General features: G+C 41.6%; 1 long non-coding RNA gene across 5 annotated transcripts in view; it reads left to right on the top strand.

Moving 5' to 3' along the window:
- LOC105932441 overlaps positions 1-15,255 on the top strand; it is a 60,607-nt gene that overhangs the window by 27,493 nt on the left and 17,859 nt on the right. For 4 of the 5 annotated variants that reach the window (XR_004931701.1, XR_004931700.1, XR_004931699.1 and 1 more), the window contains one exon: positions 6,833-8,260. This is a non-coding gene — a long non-coding RNA (uncharacterized LOC105932441). The remainder of the gene's footprint in view (positions 1-6,832; positions 8,261-15,255) is intronic. The other variant, XR_002428682.2, reaches the window with a different exon arrangement.

Here is a 15,255-nt window from a genome sequence, read left to right as displayed (position 1 = left end):
CCTGAGCTATGCTACCTGGGTCCCCTGACCGTCGCCTAAATATGCTCCGTGAAAGTCCTCAGTAATAGACTTATCGGCCACGTTTGTCACCGGCTTCTGATATGTGTGTCTTCCGGGGGGCGAAAATAGCGAAAAGAAAAGGAGTTGTCATGCTGTGCACCTGTTGTAAAAAAGCATTTCAGTGACTCCTCTGCCAGCGCCTTTAGGTCACGGACACCTGAGCTCTCCTCCTCTCTCCTTTCACCCCCTTCTACTTGATTTGCCTGCTTGGGGTTTAAGTCTTTCTGGTCCCTTCTCCCCTGGCCATCTCTGCTGTCCCGTGTTAGGCCTGATCCTTTCATCTCTCCTTCCCTAATCCTGCGTCTAGAGAAGCCTTCTCCTCCGCTCCTCCGCTGCTCTTTTTAACTCCGTGCCTCTTCTCATTTCAGCGTGTCCTTCTTCTTGTCTTTTTTTTTCCTCCTCTTTATCCCCCTTTATCGCCCCTGCCTTTCCATTTTCTCAGTCTTCCTCTGTGATGTCTGCATCTTCCTTCCTCCCTGCTCTTACTTCTGCTTGTCCCGAATTAAGTTAGTGATCAGTTGACTGCCCCCATCATTGATAGAGAACAGGTTGGTCCTCCCCTCCCAGGAGGGGGGCACATTGTCTGTACTGGTTGACTGGTGTAATCCTCCTACCAGGGACAAAGGGCACCACCTTCACTACTTCAGCCACCTTTGAAGTGGCATTAGCCCCCCGATGAGAGCCAAAGGCTAGCCTGCTCCGGCCTCCCAGGAAACCCAGCATCACACCTTCAGCTTTTTGCTTCTAGCTTTGGGCTGCTGCGATTAAATCCAGATTACTGAAACCTAAACAGGCATACAATAAAATCAGTTCTCTCCTCCTTGGTCGGTTTTCTTTGCTGTTTGAGGATAAAGCACTAAAAAAAGTATTAGTACCCCTGGAATTCTTCACACTTTGTCCTTTAATGGCCATAAAACTGAATGTGTTTTGTTGGGAATCTTGTGGGATAAACCAAAAACAAAATAATTCAGAATATACAGGGGGAAAGAAAACAATACAAGGTCTTCACAATTTTTTTTTAATCAAATTTCAGCTAAACCTCAGTGACACTGGATGGGGAGCTTCTCAATTAGTTTTAGGTCTACGCTACTCTATCACATCAATGTGCTTTGATTCAGACTCTTAGATCATAGCAATAGTTTTAGGGTTGTTGGAAGACCAAAACTGAACAAAAAGTTCAGTTTTGGTCTCGTTTGACCTGAGAACCTTTTTCCACATCTTTATTGACTGTTTAACAAAAGCAACAGTTTATATTATTTATTAGATTAAAAAGTCACATTTTAATAAAATCTTGAAATTGCGTTATTTCTCCTGGCACATTTGTTCTTGCAGTCGTTTTGTTAATTGTGTGAATTGTTAATGGATTTAAATGGATGACATGTTTAAATTTATCCATTCAAGTGAAGTAAATAAAAAAAAATTTAATCCTTATGAAATCAGTAATTTTAGACAATAGAGGAGTAAATTTGAAAAGTTGGCCTACTGTTACTACACTAGACTACAATAAGAAATCCCACGAGATATGCACTGTGTGAGAAATAAAAGGTGCTTGGGTTCCCCCTGTACATCTGGAGGCCCTACGCAGCTGCTTCATCTTCTTATGCCTCAGGCCAGCATAGCTAAGATGCATGCTTTTATTGAACCACAGTCTTTCAAATAAAGAACTTCATATTTGAGCCACTTAATCCAGTCTTAGTCTTAATGACTTATTGTAAAACAATATCTTATTCTCTTAAAATAAACACATAGTTTTGAAACATGTAGCCCTCTTACAGCAACTGTTAGCTAAGCTTGAAAAGACATTTTCACTGTACAGTGACTTGTGGTTGTCTTAGAATTAAGCTGCCTATAGTATGTGATAATTATGACAGATAATCACGTAATTTACCACATTTTCTGTAACAGAATGAGGCAATGCGATAGATAGATAGATAGATAGATAGATAGATAGATAGATAGATAGATAGATAGATAGATAGATAGATAGATAGATAGATAGATAGATAGATAGATAGATAGATAGATAGATAGATAGATAGATAGATAGATACATACCATGGACTGTCTTTATTGGTCCATTGTCCATTACGAATTAATATTTCTAGTTTTTGCAAACGTTTCAATTGGGGTTTTTGTTTTCATATTTAAAATACACAAATATGACACTGTAAATATCCATCATATGTGGGTGGGTCAATAGATGAGTACATGTGATAACTATTAATCTTAATTTTGCGTTTAACACGTTGTGCTGCATTTAATACCACGTGCAATATTCCAGTAGGTGTGACAGCTAACTCTTGGATCACAGCAGCCACCTTTTAGTGCCGTTAGACGACGAGCCGTTGAAATCCGCGTTGACTTCTCAGCTGTATCAAAAATGTAGAAATTTATTCCGAAAAATATTGTATTCTAGTATTTTCTTCTATTATTTTAAAAAAGAAAGTGCATGTTTGTGCCTTGCTCTCCTCTACACCCCCCCCTGCTTTATGATTATCAAGTATGAGTCCTCCACACTAACCTACATCCTGTACCTCATTCACTCTCTCTGCCTCCCCTCTTATTTCTCACAAACACACACTCTCGCACACAGGAAGTAAGGTTGCCATGGGAACGACTGGTCAGAGTTTACCAGAGGGGAAACAAACAAAGTACTGTTCATGAGAGCAGGTTGTTCTGGGCAGAAGGAGCACTGATACTCCCGGTGTGAGTGTGCCAGCGTGGGTGTTGTGTCATGTGTAGTAATGGACTAGATTAGTCGGTGAAACCGGGCTTTTCTGGATCCTTTCGGGTTCTGCCTTCACTGTCGCCGCTGGTCTGCCGCTCTGTAGAGAATCCTCGTTACCTTTCCTATCCGTTTGATATGATTTTGAAAGGAATTCGCTGAGCTGATCACCGGCCCGTCATGGCAACATAGTTTTGCAAGTTCGTTTTTAATAATGTTGCAGTTGTTTGAAAAGAAAAAAAAAGAGGCTAATATTTAACACAGCCTCACTTATGTACTCATGCCTATGTGGAAGCCCCAGCTAGGTTCTCTGATAAGATCTTTGTGCTCGCAGTGACTTCTGTCTGCACGGTGGGTATGGATCAGGTTCTGTCAACCTGCCTGAATGTAAAGCTGCGGCAAACCTCCTGTCACAATGCATCTCTCAAGCTGTCCTCTTAATGCATGTGAACAAAACGTATGGAGACTCTTGAGCAGCGTTCGGACCCATAAAAATGCCACCCTGCCTTCAAGCCTCCATCTGCATCGTCGCGTTATTTAATGCCCGTTTACCACTGCACTCAGTCGCTTGAGTCATTCTTTCAGGCCCCATTTTCTTCTAGCTTCACTTCCTCACTTTTATTTGTTCACCTTGCAACAAACAACTCCATTGACAGGGAGCAAAAAAGCAGCCCTAACCCCGTCTCCTCACCAAGTCTCGCCCACTTTCACCACCGTCACCCTCCCACCCCCCCATGCTCCTTCTGCCCTCACTCTCCTCCAGGACTGAAAGATAGACAGACGTACTGTTCTCTCTTTCTTCGCCTTTCACCCTCTCAAACCTCCCTCCATCCATCCTGCCTGGACGGGTACAATGCGGGCGCTCTATCCTGCGGCAGGGAGAATGCAGCCCTGAACTAACAATATCACCAAGGCTGCCTGAATGCCGCCGAGTCCCATTGTGCGCTGTCAGAGGGGAGTTAACACCCATGTCTGAGCCCAATGAATAGTATTATTGTGTCTGAGACATACACCGCACCCCAGGTCCCCATCTATGTCCCCCAAAACTCAACTGGCCTCCGCCCCTCCCAAACTTGCTTCTCTTGTCCCAACAGTGTAACCCCCCCCCCCCCCGCCATACACCACTCCACCCCTTCACCCCTCCGCCCACTCCTTAACAGAAAGCTCCAACTTCCAAAGCCTCCCCAGCCCACCGACTCCAAACCTGCGCACTTTGCTCCTCTACTCCTCTGGCCGTGAGCCCGTGGCTTTGAGTCTGTTTTCAAGGCACGCAGAGGCGTGGAGAGATGTGGATCACAGGCCTGTCTCCGTTTTCAGCTATGCCGCGACAGTGTCACCGCATGGTGGGGGTTGAATTTGGCCGTGGCCCTTTCTCTCCTGAGGAGCACAATGGGGCCATGAATCCTCAAAGAAATGTTCCCCCCCCATCTGCTATTATCATAAGAAGAGGGTTGCTGGACCCATTTGAATAACTCTAGATGATACAAAAGCTGAGATGTTTTCTTTTTTACAAAGTTTCTATAGCGCACCACTAGCCTGGCCAAAACATTTCCATTCCTTCACACTCACTGTGACACAAACAAGAAAGGGCCAAGAAAGAAATTTCCTGTCAACTTTTCAATACTGCTTTTATTAGTGATAATGAATACAGTGACTCTTAAAATGTGTGTGTGTGTGTGTGTGTGTATATATATATATATATATATATATATATATATATATATATATATATATATAGTCTTTTAGCTGTGATTGGAGCCTTATCTCAATGAGCCGCTTAAACCTTGATGGTCCGGTAATGTGAGCTTCCTCGTTTTTTTTCTGTGTTTTCCCTTCATCTGCTCTCACTGCTGCATTAAACATGTCTGCATAGTCATTGAAAATGTTACATTGCATCACCATTATCAAGCAAATGCTTGATAATCTCAGCATCATTTTATTGGTTACTGTATTCAGTTTTAGTCTTCCTTTTTTTACATCGTTTCTTATTTGGCTTATTCCTTTCATTTTCACTTAGTGGTTTAGCTGACTGAGTTAAATAGTATGTTGACTGTAGTATTTCAACTGGAAGTTGAGATATTGTGTTAATAAATCTTTGTACTAGCAGAGAAGTTGTTTGTTTTTATTCTCTATGTGTGTGCAGCAGGGCTTGCTGGTTGTGAATGCCAATGCATGAAGTCACTCCTTCATCGATTGTTCTAGAAAACTTCACCTCACTATGCAGATATTCATAAAATAATAACTGACAGAGACTGAGAGCTGTTTGGGTTTTAATTTCTGATAATCAGGTGGTGCCCCCAGTTTAGTGATATGATTAAAATTATGAACATTGTTAATAATTGCCTTTGGCACTTATACATAGTTATTCATAGCCGAACCAAACACATTGTTGCACAATACATTTAAGTGAAAAACTTTCACTTTGGTCTCATCTGATCAGAGCAACTTCTTCCACGTGCTTGCTGCATCAAACCATGGTTTGACCCAGCAAGCACGCAGCAAGGACTTTTTATGGCTTTATTTCAACAATGCCTTTCTTGTTGCCACTCTTTCAAAAAGTTAAACATTTTTGGAGTGCACGGTTGATACTGCACTCTGTCACTCTGTTAATCTGTCACATCAGCAGATTCTCCCACCTGAGCTGTCAATCTCTGAAGTTCCTCCAGAGCTACCATGGGCCTCTGGGCTGGATCTCTGATTAATGCTTTCCTAGTTTTTGCCTTTTAAATGTTAATGTTGAAGTTTGAAATTATTTAAATTATTTAAATTACCGTATTTTATACTGCATCTGATCTGCTGCTTGTATTCCACTGCAATGTGTTAGCCTCTGTGATGTTTTCCCTCTGTCTCTCTAATGCTTTTCTTTCCTCTATTTTTTATGTAGAGCACTTTGAATCATAATTTTTTACTGAAAGTGCTTCATAAATGAACTTGCCTTGCCTTTGTCTTTCCGGTCAGTGTACACAAAAGGCCACGTGGTAACCCTGCTTTAAACTTTTTCACAATCCCTATCTGCTTTGTGTCTTCATGAAGCAGTCTGTTCACAGAGGTTCTCTCACAAACCTCTGAGGCGTTCACAGAGCTGCTGCGTTTATGCTAAGGTTAAATTGCAGAAAGCTGAACTCTGTTTACTAATTGATTTCTGAAGGAAATTAGTTGCAGAGGGCTAAATATGAATAAACCTTACACCAGGGACCACCAACCTTTCTGACACTGGGAGCTGCTTCATCAGTACTGTGTGATACGAAGGGTTACCTGTACTGACCTTAGAACTAGAAGAACTAGAGCTCCCCTTAACTTTATGTAACGTAAACATGTTTTTAATGGTTTTTGTCATTTTAAATCTATGTAAATACAACTATGATTAAAAAGGAAGAGCAACTGAATAAAAAAAATTAAATTTACATGCAGCTCACTGGAGGGTTGTGCTATTTTTTTAACAGGGCTGTGGGCACCATGTTGCCCTACACTTTCCAGATTTCTATAGGTATATTAATTTATCCTCCTCACTATTATGTGCACAATTTTTGCAAACCCACATCCTCCAGAAATATGTTGGAGTTTTCAGTTGCAATGTGACACATTTGTGAACGTATTGTTAAAATTCTTTACTATTGCAAGGCGCTATGTAACTTTTTAGCTGGCAGCACAACGAGAGCGCACAAGAGTGTGGCTGTTGAAGAAACACTTTCCCTGTGAATACTGCACGTTTAATGTATTCAATTGATGCAGTAGTGATTTTTATAATGGGCCCACTCTCGTTATATTCTGCTATCTGCAGCACATCCACCCTAATGGCTGAGAGTACGTTGGCAGGCAGTATGTTACCGCCTGACACACTTAACTCTCTGCAGCTTCCACCCGCTAAGGTTAGCAGGTTCATATTACCAGCTGGGAGAGGATGCCAAAATCCTCACCCTTGACTCGTTCCTGATCAAAGACCAGAACTGACACTTAGAGAGGGGAGGAAGAAGAAAAAAAAAAATCCTGAAAGTTGAGATGAACTTGTTTCTTTCTCCATCACTGTCTGTGCTTGTTTGTGTACAGCTTGAGAAAAAGAAGAGGAGGAGGAGGAGGAGGATGCAGCGGAGGAGGAAAAGAGAAGCAGAGTGGGTGGAAGAATGGAAGAAGAGGAGGATGGAAGCGGTTTGAGGAGGTGGTTCGAAGCCGGGGTGAACCCAGAGCAGGTGAACACAGCTGCGGATCGCCATGGGCTTTCTGTCTACTTCCTCTTGTGGGCCCGGTTGCTCTGTACCGGGGTCCCGCACACCCAGCAGGGGCCAGCCAAAAGCTGCAGCGAAGTGGGCAGGCTAGGCCAGGCAAGCCGGGAGAGAGGCAGGTGAGCCGGGTGAGCCGAGCTCTCGTTCCCGTCGGCAAGGAGCCTCCTCGGCAGAATGGAGCAGCGCGGAGCAGCAGAAATCAATACCGAGGAGAGAGGCGGCCAGAGGTTGCCCAACACCGCCTGCAGGCCTCGCAGCTCAGGGACCAACCACCACCACCACTACTCCCAGCTCCTATCTCCAGCTCTCCCTCTGTCTCTCTCCTGGAGACCCAGCACCAGCCAGGGCGCTAACCTTGCAGCCGCCCTAATCCCAGCGTGTTCGCCTGAACATGCACATGTGTGCGCGGGAGAACAAAACGGAAAGAGAACGAAACTACGCTTGTGTGTGGTTCAGCTGGATGTTTTTTTTTTTTTTTTTTATCCCCAACTCTACTTGATAAAACTTTTCAAAGACACACAGCCAAATGGTTGAGAAATGAATGAGCCATAACGCCGCGGTCCCCTTTCCTTCCAGCTCCCACGCTCCTATTAGTCATTCCGCCTTTTACCTTTTCTGAATGAAGATGCTACGCGGGACGTTACAGATCAGATGCTGTTTCCAAGCACGTATAGCGCGCAGTATTCCTAAGATCTCATGAGCCTGGATGAAAGGACAATTTGAACTTTTTCCTCTCATCTACTGTATCAGGCAGAAGCTGTCTTTTCACCTTAGATTTTCTTACCCGCACAACAGCAGCTCCCATCAGAGGATATGGCAGTGCAGTATTGATCCGTGAGGTGGAAGAGAGAAAGGCAGATCTGGGCTTTCATACCTCCTTTCCCTCGCCGTGTGTGTGTGTGTGTGTGTGGGGAGGTGAAGGAGGGATGGTACCTGAGGACCACTTACTGCTCTGCAGCTAGGATCTAGTGACAGCGCAGGTGAATGACTGTTAATTGAATGAGAGTCCAAGGAAGAAGGAGCCCTAGTTGGGCAGACTTTTTTTTTCTCCTCTGCATATACAGAACAGTTTGAAGCTAAATCTTTAATCCCTATAGGAAAATAACAGCAGAGGAAAACCTTCACGTGTTGCCTGGAAGAAGAATCTTCAAAAGAGAGTCCATGCCTTACATGTTTGAGGCCTGGATGGACATTCCTGGACAAAATAAAAGTTTCCCGAAAACTTACAGATATAACCTTCTAATTCACATTTTTGGTGAGTATAAATTAATATTAAAGTAATATTTCAAAGCCATATTGTACACAGGGTTCCTATGCTGGCTTGGAAAGTCTGGAGAAGTCTGGAAATATATTTGTCCTCATCTGGATAGATGTGGAAAAATAGAAAACTCGGTTTTCTGAATAATGTTTCCTGACTTAATTCCTTTTTTTACTCATCAAAAAGATGAAAAATGCAGTTATTAAAAAGATAAAGGGAGTTTTGCTAGCTTTGATTTACCACTACACAGGTTGGATCTTTGCCCAACTCAATAACGGTATTTTGGATGACTGGAAACCCACAGATAAATTAATGCTCATTCAAAAACTTTATTTTTACAAGGGCTATTTCACAGCTGATTAGGTGACTAGACCCTTATAGACCTGGGTTTTCAACCAGTTCTGAACCATTTAAAACATGATATAAAACATTATATATATATATATATATATATATATATATATATATATATATATATATATATATATATATATATATATATATATATATATATGCACAGTGCAGTATGGTTTTTTTTGTCTGGTAAATATCGTACTATTGATAGTTTAGAATAAACTATGACTACTGCAACAAGAAGAGAAAAAGAAATTGAAGTAATAATGATAAGGATACTTGACAGGCGAATAAACAGATCAATTAGTAAATTGTTAGGGTGATGTTATTAAAATTATGGTTTTGTTTATGAACACTTGAGGCTGTCAGCTATGGAGCAAGCCACCAAAGGTGTGGAGGGTGCAGCGCAGATACCTCAGGGTACACTCAACCATACCCCCAATCCAGAGGTACCCATTCAAGCCCTTACTGGCCACCACTATCATGTCTGTTCTTTGCAGTTGTTTAATGCATCTTGTGTGACGCTTATAAAAGACATGGCAGAGTACAATCCCACGTAGCTTTAAGGTATCATTCAATAAATGACCATAAGGAAAGAACATTTTATCACATTGTCTTTTTACAGTTCCAGAAAAAGGTCAGATAAAAAAACATTTCATGACACTTAGGTTATTTGTTGTCTGACTCTATTAAATATTCTACTTCTTTCTGTACTGTACTTCCTGTAATCATTCCAAAAACAGACTATGCACTCCATTAAAACCATCTTGGATTTCTGAATAAAATTGGCACTTACAGCCTGAAATACTTAGATCGTTTACAGTAAGCCACACAACAAGTACGCAAAATGTTACATGTTCCAACTTAGTTCAACAGATGGAAGTCTGAGGGATATGTGTGTCAGAAATTACACATTAGGCGTTATAGAGATAAACCGGCTCCTGCTAAAAGCCAGACAGGCTTAATACTGCTCTGTTTTTTCATTCACCAGCAGAATAAAGACATTAGCTGTATTCAGTGTACGGTAGACAAGTCCAGACAAGTTGAGGTGTTATCGCTTTCAAAACAGTGTGAAAATAAAAATAAGAAGAATGCTGTGAAATGGCCCTTTACCACTCTGCTGAATTGAAAGAAAAAAATTACCATGTGTTTTTTTTTTTCACTATTTGTGGAACATATTAAAACCCCAACCTGGTAAATGTTTTCAACTTGGAGGTCCAGAATATTAAAATTTAAGCCAGGAAAACGAATGAAATTCTGAACTGGGAAATGCATAGGAACGCTGTGAACAAAAAATTAATGTTTATCTCCTATCTGAATGTGTTATTCTGAAATATTATTCCTGCCTGAAGGAGAATGTGTCTTCTTACAGTAAAGGCAGACACCTCGTAATGTAGCTGATCTCCTCCGTGAGCTCTGGGCTGTGATCGCGCTGTCACACAGCCTGTCGGAGGAGCTCATTCTGGTTATGTGTACCAGAGAGGATATGAAAGCTCGATTTCCCTCTCTCCTGCCAATCTCCTGGCACGCGGATAGAGCCTGGCGGCGCTCTACGCCTCAGCCTGGCAGCGGCCCTTGCTTACAAAATGGCCGATTTCTTGTCTGCCAGCTGTCTGCCTGAGCCAAGATGGCGCTCGGTCGCCTTTCTAAGTGCCCGCTGTTTGCCATCTGCCCCGTGACTGTTAACGGCTATGCAAATATCTTGTAATTGCTTTTGCATGTGCGCGATACCTAACCCCTCCCCCATCCGCTGTAAATAATAGCGCAAGTGTAAAAAGCAATAAAAGAAATCGCAACCCTAGGCGATCTCTGATTAAATACGCAGCGGGAACAATTAGCAAATGAATGTTGCTACTCCGCTTTTTTATTTTCCTTTCAAGCTCGCCTTATTGTGTATGCAAATCACCGATGCTGCTCCGTCGCTTTGGATGCTAGCTTGAAAAAAAAAACCAAAAAAACGCAGCAGCACCTCGTCTCCGTCTGAGCGACGCTCCTGTGTCTCCTCATTGTGCCATATGTGACATCTGGGGTTGGCTGCATCACAAGGGTGCCCTGCCTCCTGTGACAGGCAAAAAAGCCCTCACTGTAAAGCACAAGCAGAGGGTGAGGCATAACATAATGACCTCATTAGCATGCTCGGCACTCCTTGCTATAGGCCCCGATGCTGCGCAGCGCCGTGGGACCCACCGGTGTACGCCCTTCTCACAGCACTCAGCATGCAACATTGTGTTCTCCCCACACAATGCGGCACTTCATACAGGCTTTATTACGCCTTGTCAAAGCACGGGGGGATCAGCGGTATCAGTGGCAGAGAAGCAGGGTACGGGCTGTGTACGTGGAGCAGGGGGCGCCTCGGTGCTTAATGGGTTTTAATGTGGCGTTGGCTGGGCTCGTAGATCCTCCGTAGCGGCTGCTGCGCGCTGACATATGTGTGTGTTTATGTTTGTATGGGTGTCTCTGTGGCTTATGGTGGAGTGTGTTTGTGCAATTGTCTTTTTCATTGTTAGCTCCCGTGGAATTTCTGGCTGCTTTCACCTGTCACTGCTAATTAGTGGAAAGGGCTGATTTGGGGAATTGTCTATGTCCTGGATCCAGGCTACTCATCCAGGCTGAAGGCCTGCTGTTTGGCATCTGCTGTTCGCCTGATGCAGGATAGCTTCAGCCCTTACACAAGGAGGATGGAGAAGGACACATTTTTATAAATTTCTATTTTAGCTCTCTATCTTTTTTTTGTCACTTTTTGTTGAACTTGCTTTTTTTTTTTCTTGTGTGCCAATAGGCAGGGCCTAGCGATAATATTTTGCAAAAAGACACAGAACATCGTTTAACCAGTCCTTCTAACATTTAAATGAATATTGAGAACAGTACAAAGTACACAGCCTTTAAATCCCGGGTTTTACGGATTTCTGACTTATTTTGGGTATGTACTTTCACTTCATAAATTATTCCCTTTTGTCTTCAAAATTTAATCTGTGTTTTTTTTTTTTAGCATTCAGGGAAAGCTGCTGATCTAAAATCAACCCAAATGTGGGTTAGCCTGCAGACCCAGACTGTTTAAAATATGAACTGATCCAGGTTTTGGTTGATTTAATACGGCAGGGTTAGGTTATGAGCGTGACTCGGCATACTGGGCTTGGTTTCCAACCCCTTCAAAACATTTATTAAAAGGGCAAATGTCCACGGCTACCAAAGACTGGGTTAAAAACAATAGTCAACCTGATTTACAAAACAAGTAATATTTAAGTTGAAATTGATGTTCTGATTTATCTATCCATTTGCATCGTTGCAATGGGGTCGGCGACAACATTTAGTGATCAGTTGTTGAGACGCAGCGTAAAGTTAACCAGTTGATCCCAGAGACATAAAAACAATTACACATAGATATAGGAAAGAAGTTTAGAGTGTCAAATTAACTTAATATGATGTTTTTGCATGGTAGGAAGAAGCCAGAGTACCCATGTATGCAAGGTCAGGACATGCAACCGCCAAACAGAAAGCAGTGGCTGGGATTCAGACCCCCAAAATCTTCTTGATGCGATACAACAGTGTTATCAATGTTCCACTGAGCATTCCTGCATGATTTATTTCTAGTTTCATATAACTCATTTTTTGGGATGAACTGAAGAAATGAACACAAACCACTGACAATAACATTACGATATAGCATGGGTTTACCATCCTGGTAAAGATCAAATCTTTCATACACGAGAACCCAAGAAGCGGCAGTGGGTGTATTTTCTTTCCAGCACAAATAAAAAAGTGCTTCAATTTGCATTTTGAACTAAAACATTCAACTCTATGAAATATTTTCTTGTAAATTAAGCAGCAAGTTGTCTTTATCAGCTACCACTAACCTGCCCACAAGTCGACTGCTCGCTCGTTTTTATCGTCCTCTCTATCAGAACTAGAGCCGCTTTAATAAACCTTCTCAGTCTAATCAGCCCACACTGACACAGATTAAGCTGAGGTTGATCTGAGCAGGTCGGTGAAAAAGAGCCCATACTAAACTGTGTGTCTGCCTGGAAAGACTTCAGGCCCTCTGTGTTGGTAAAAAAAAAAATGGCGGTGAAGAAGAAGAGATGGATAGAATCGACACTTCTACTGATAATTTTATCAATTCGTATAGTTTGGCGAAGACATTAAATCGCTTTGTGCACATATAGCTGCATTTCTGAGAGTACAGAGTCAGATGATAAATAAAAGAAGACACCCTGAGCTTGTCGGTCTGGATGTTGAGGGGCTTCACCATGATGGTTTAATTCAACCTTATGTACATGCTAAAAAGTGACCTCCTCATCTTAAACATTAGCTGAACATTATGTGTCACGGATTCAAAATGGCCAGAATTCTTCATTGGACAAATACAGACGGTCATGATGTCAAAATTAAAAGAAGCACTGACCATCCCTAGTATTTATGTCCCTCTGGTTTAACACTACAGATAACAAGCTATAGGTGGCATGTCTGTTAAGCCACGAACTGCAGAAAGACAACCCAACTAATTAATCAGCTATTATCAGCTAACTTCTACGTGTGTCACCCTAGAAAGAGCAGAATAGCAAAAATATATAATATACTCAGGGGCGGTTCTAGACAGGGGCCAAAAAGGGCCAGTTATGGCCCCATGTACTAAATACAATATTAAATACATTTCTTACAATGATATATGCTGACAAAGATACTGTATTGGTCACTTGAACCAATTGTATTTTTTGCCTTTACAGTTTCACATTAACAGTGATTTAAAAAATAATTTGTTTCACTTTTAGCTCCAGCCGTATTGATAGAATCAAGGGTCAGCAACCTGCAGTTCCAGAGCAACAATTGGCTCTTTGGCTAACTTAATATATTAAACGATGAAATATTGACCTGTTTAGTTGTTTTTTTCCCCAATCTTTTTTTCTGTGCCCCCATGAAAAAACATTGGCCCACGCCCTGGCCCCCATGCTAAATATGGTGTAGAACCGCCACTGAATATACTGTGCAAATGGAAAATTGAGTTTATTCTAGGATTTTCATTTGCATCTTTGTGTGTCATATCGAAACCAAAATAACAATATTGATCCTTTAGATGCCATTATCATAACTCTGAAAACAACTAAGTTCTCTTTTTGGAGCTTTATAAATAATTCAATTTTCTCTAAGTTTAAAGCAATTACAAAATTCATTTTGGACTGGAATCACGCAAATACTACAAAAACCTTAGTATTTTTACTCAAGGTTATTGCCAAACTCTCATAAATTCCAGCAACCACCACATGCATGCTGCACGAACACACGCTCACACACATGCGCCTGCCCATTCACACTTACACACAGAGAGAAGCCCCCCCCCCCCCAAATGCTGTACCCTGCTGAAAGCTTTTACGCTAATGACAATGGCAGTATGTGTGTTGCTGCTGCAGTTATTTATAATTCAACACACAGAGCACGTGCAGAACGAACACACCTTGGATTAGGTGGACACATTTCAGGACCTTGAATGTACAATAATAGATGGTAGTTGTTGGGGTTGGAAACTCTAAATAAATACTTTTCTTTCTTTATTTTGAAGATTGAAATGCTGAAGGCGTTCACTGGAAGCATCCCAAACTGTTAAATTCACTTCATTTTTACGTACCTCTCACCGTTTCTCACATTTTTTTAAAGATAGCATTGTTACTTATTTTAATTAATCTTTTCATCACTATGTGATTTATAGATCCATTTTAAAATATAAATCCTCAACGGCAATGGGGAATACTGAAGCACCAAAATACTAACAGTCAAAAGGGTTTTTTCTTAGGTTGTATATAACCAAGAATATTAAAGCCTATTTTCGCAGATCAGCTTGAGTGTCGGGTGTTCATTTGTGCACATTATTGTCATCCAGTCCACTGCAGCTTTTCTCATTCTGTCTGCCCCTTTGCTTTTTATTTGCTTAGGTATTGATTGAGTGTGGTGCACCCTCTGAAGTAATAGTTGCTGAAAGCATTTACAGCCATCACTCAATTCATCCTGGGCTGTTTCGCACATCTTTCTTCCCTCTGGTTAGACCAAGGGGATCTGGTTGTGCAACCAAATCACACCGAGTCAGATTCACATTTTAAAAAGAAGACTTTGCATTGATTGCGCTCATATTACAGCATTTCCCTGGAAGATTTAGATCTAACGTTGTTATTTTCACTCAACCAGTTCCTTTGTTTCTGACAGCAGCTGGGACAGGAATTTCTCAAAAGATAATAAAACAATAAAAAAGGAGTATGTGTAACACTCACTACACATGATAGTGAGGTAGGACCAGACATTCATTTCTGAAAAAGACAATGAGATCGTCTAAGAAGACTAAGATTTCTTAAAGGTTGATGTCTCCCAGTCATTTCCCCATCAGCCTTTGAGACGTGCTGGGAGCATTTGTTAAACCTTCTGTTAAATTCCAAAATCCTAATCGACTAACAAAAGCAGTTTTTGATCTTTTTTTACCTCAATCTGGTAATAAATTGACTCCGAGCCTGTGAGTGCGGAGAGTGTTGCATATGCATCTTTGATAGTCTCTACAGATTTAGCTCCCTGTAATCAACACAAAGCCTTACATCTGTTTTTTTTGTTGTTTTTTTTTCATTCTAAGCACCACTCTGGGTGAATAGTATGGTAACTCT

Source organism: Fundulus heteroclitus, chromosome 9, assembly GCF_011125445.2.
Source record: "Fundulus heteroclitus isolate FHET01 chromosome 9, MU-UCD_Fhet_4.1, whole genome shotgun sequence".
Taxonomy (NCBI): Eukaryota; Metazoa; Chordata; class Actinopteri; order Cyprinodontiformes; family Fundulidae; genus Fundulus; species Fundulus heteroclitus.
The sequence above is the reverse complement of the archived record's forward strand: the minus strand, read 5'-3'. Positions and strand labels throughout refer to the sequence as shown.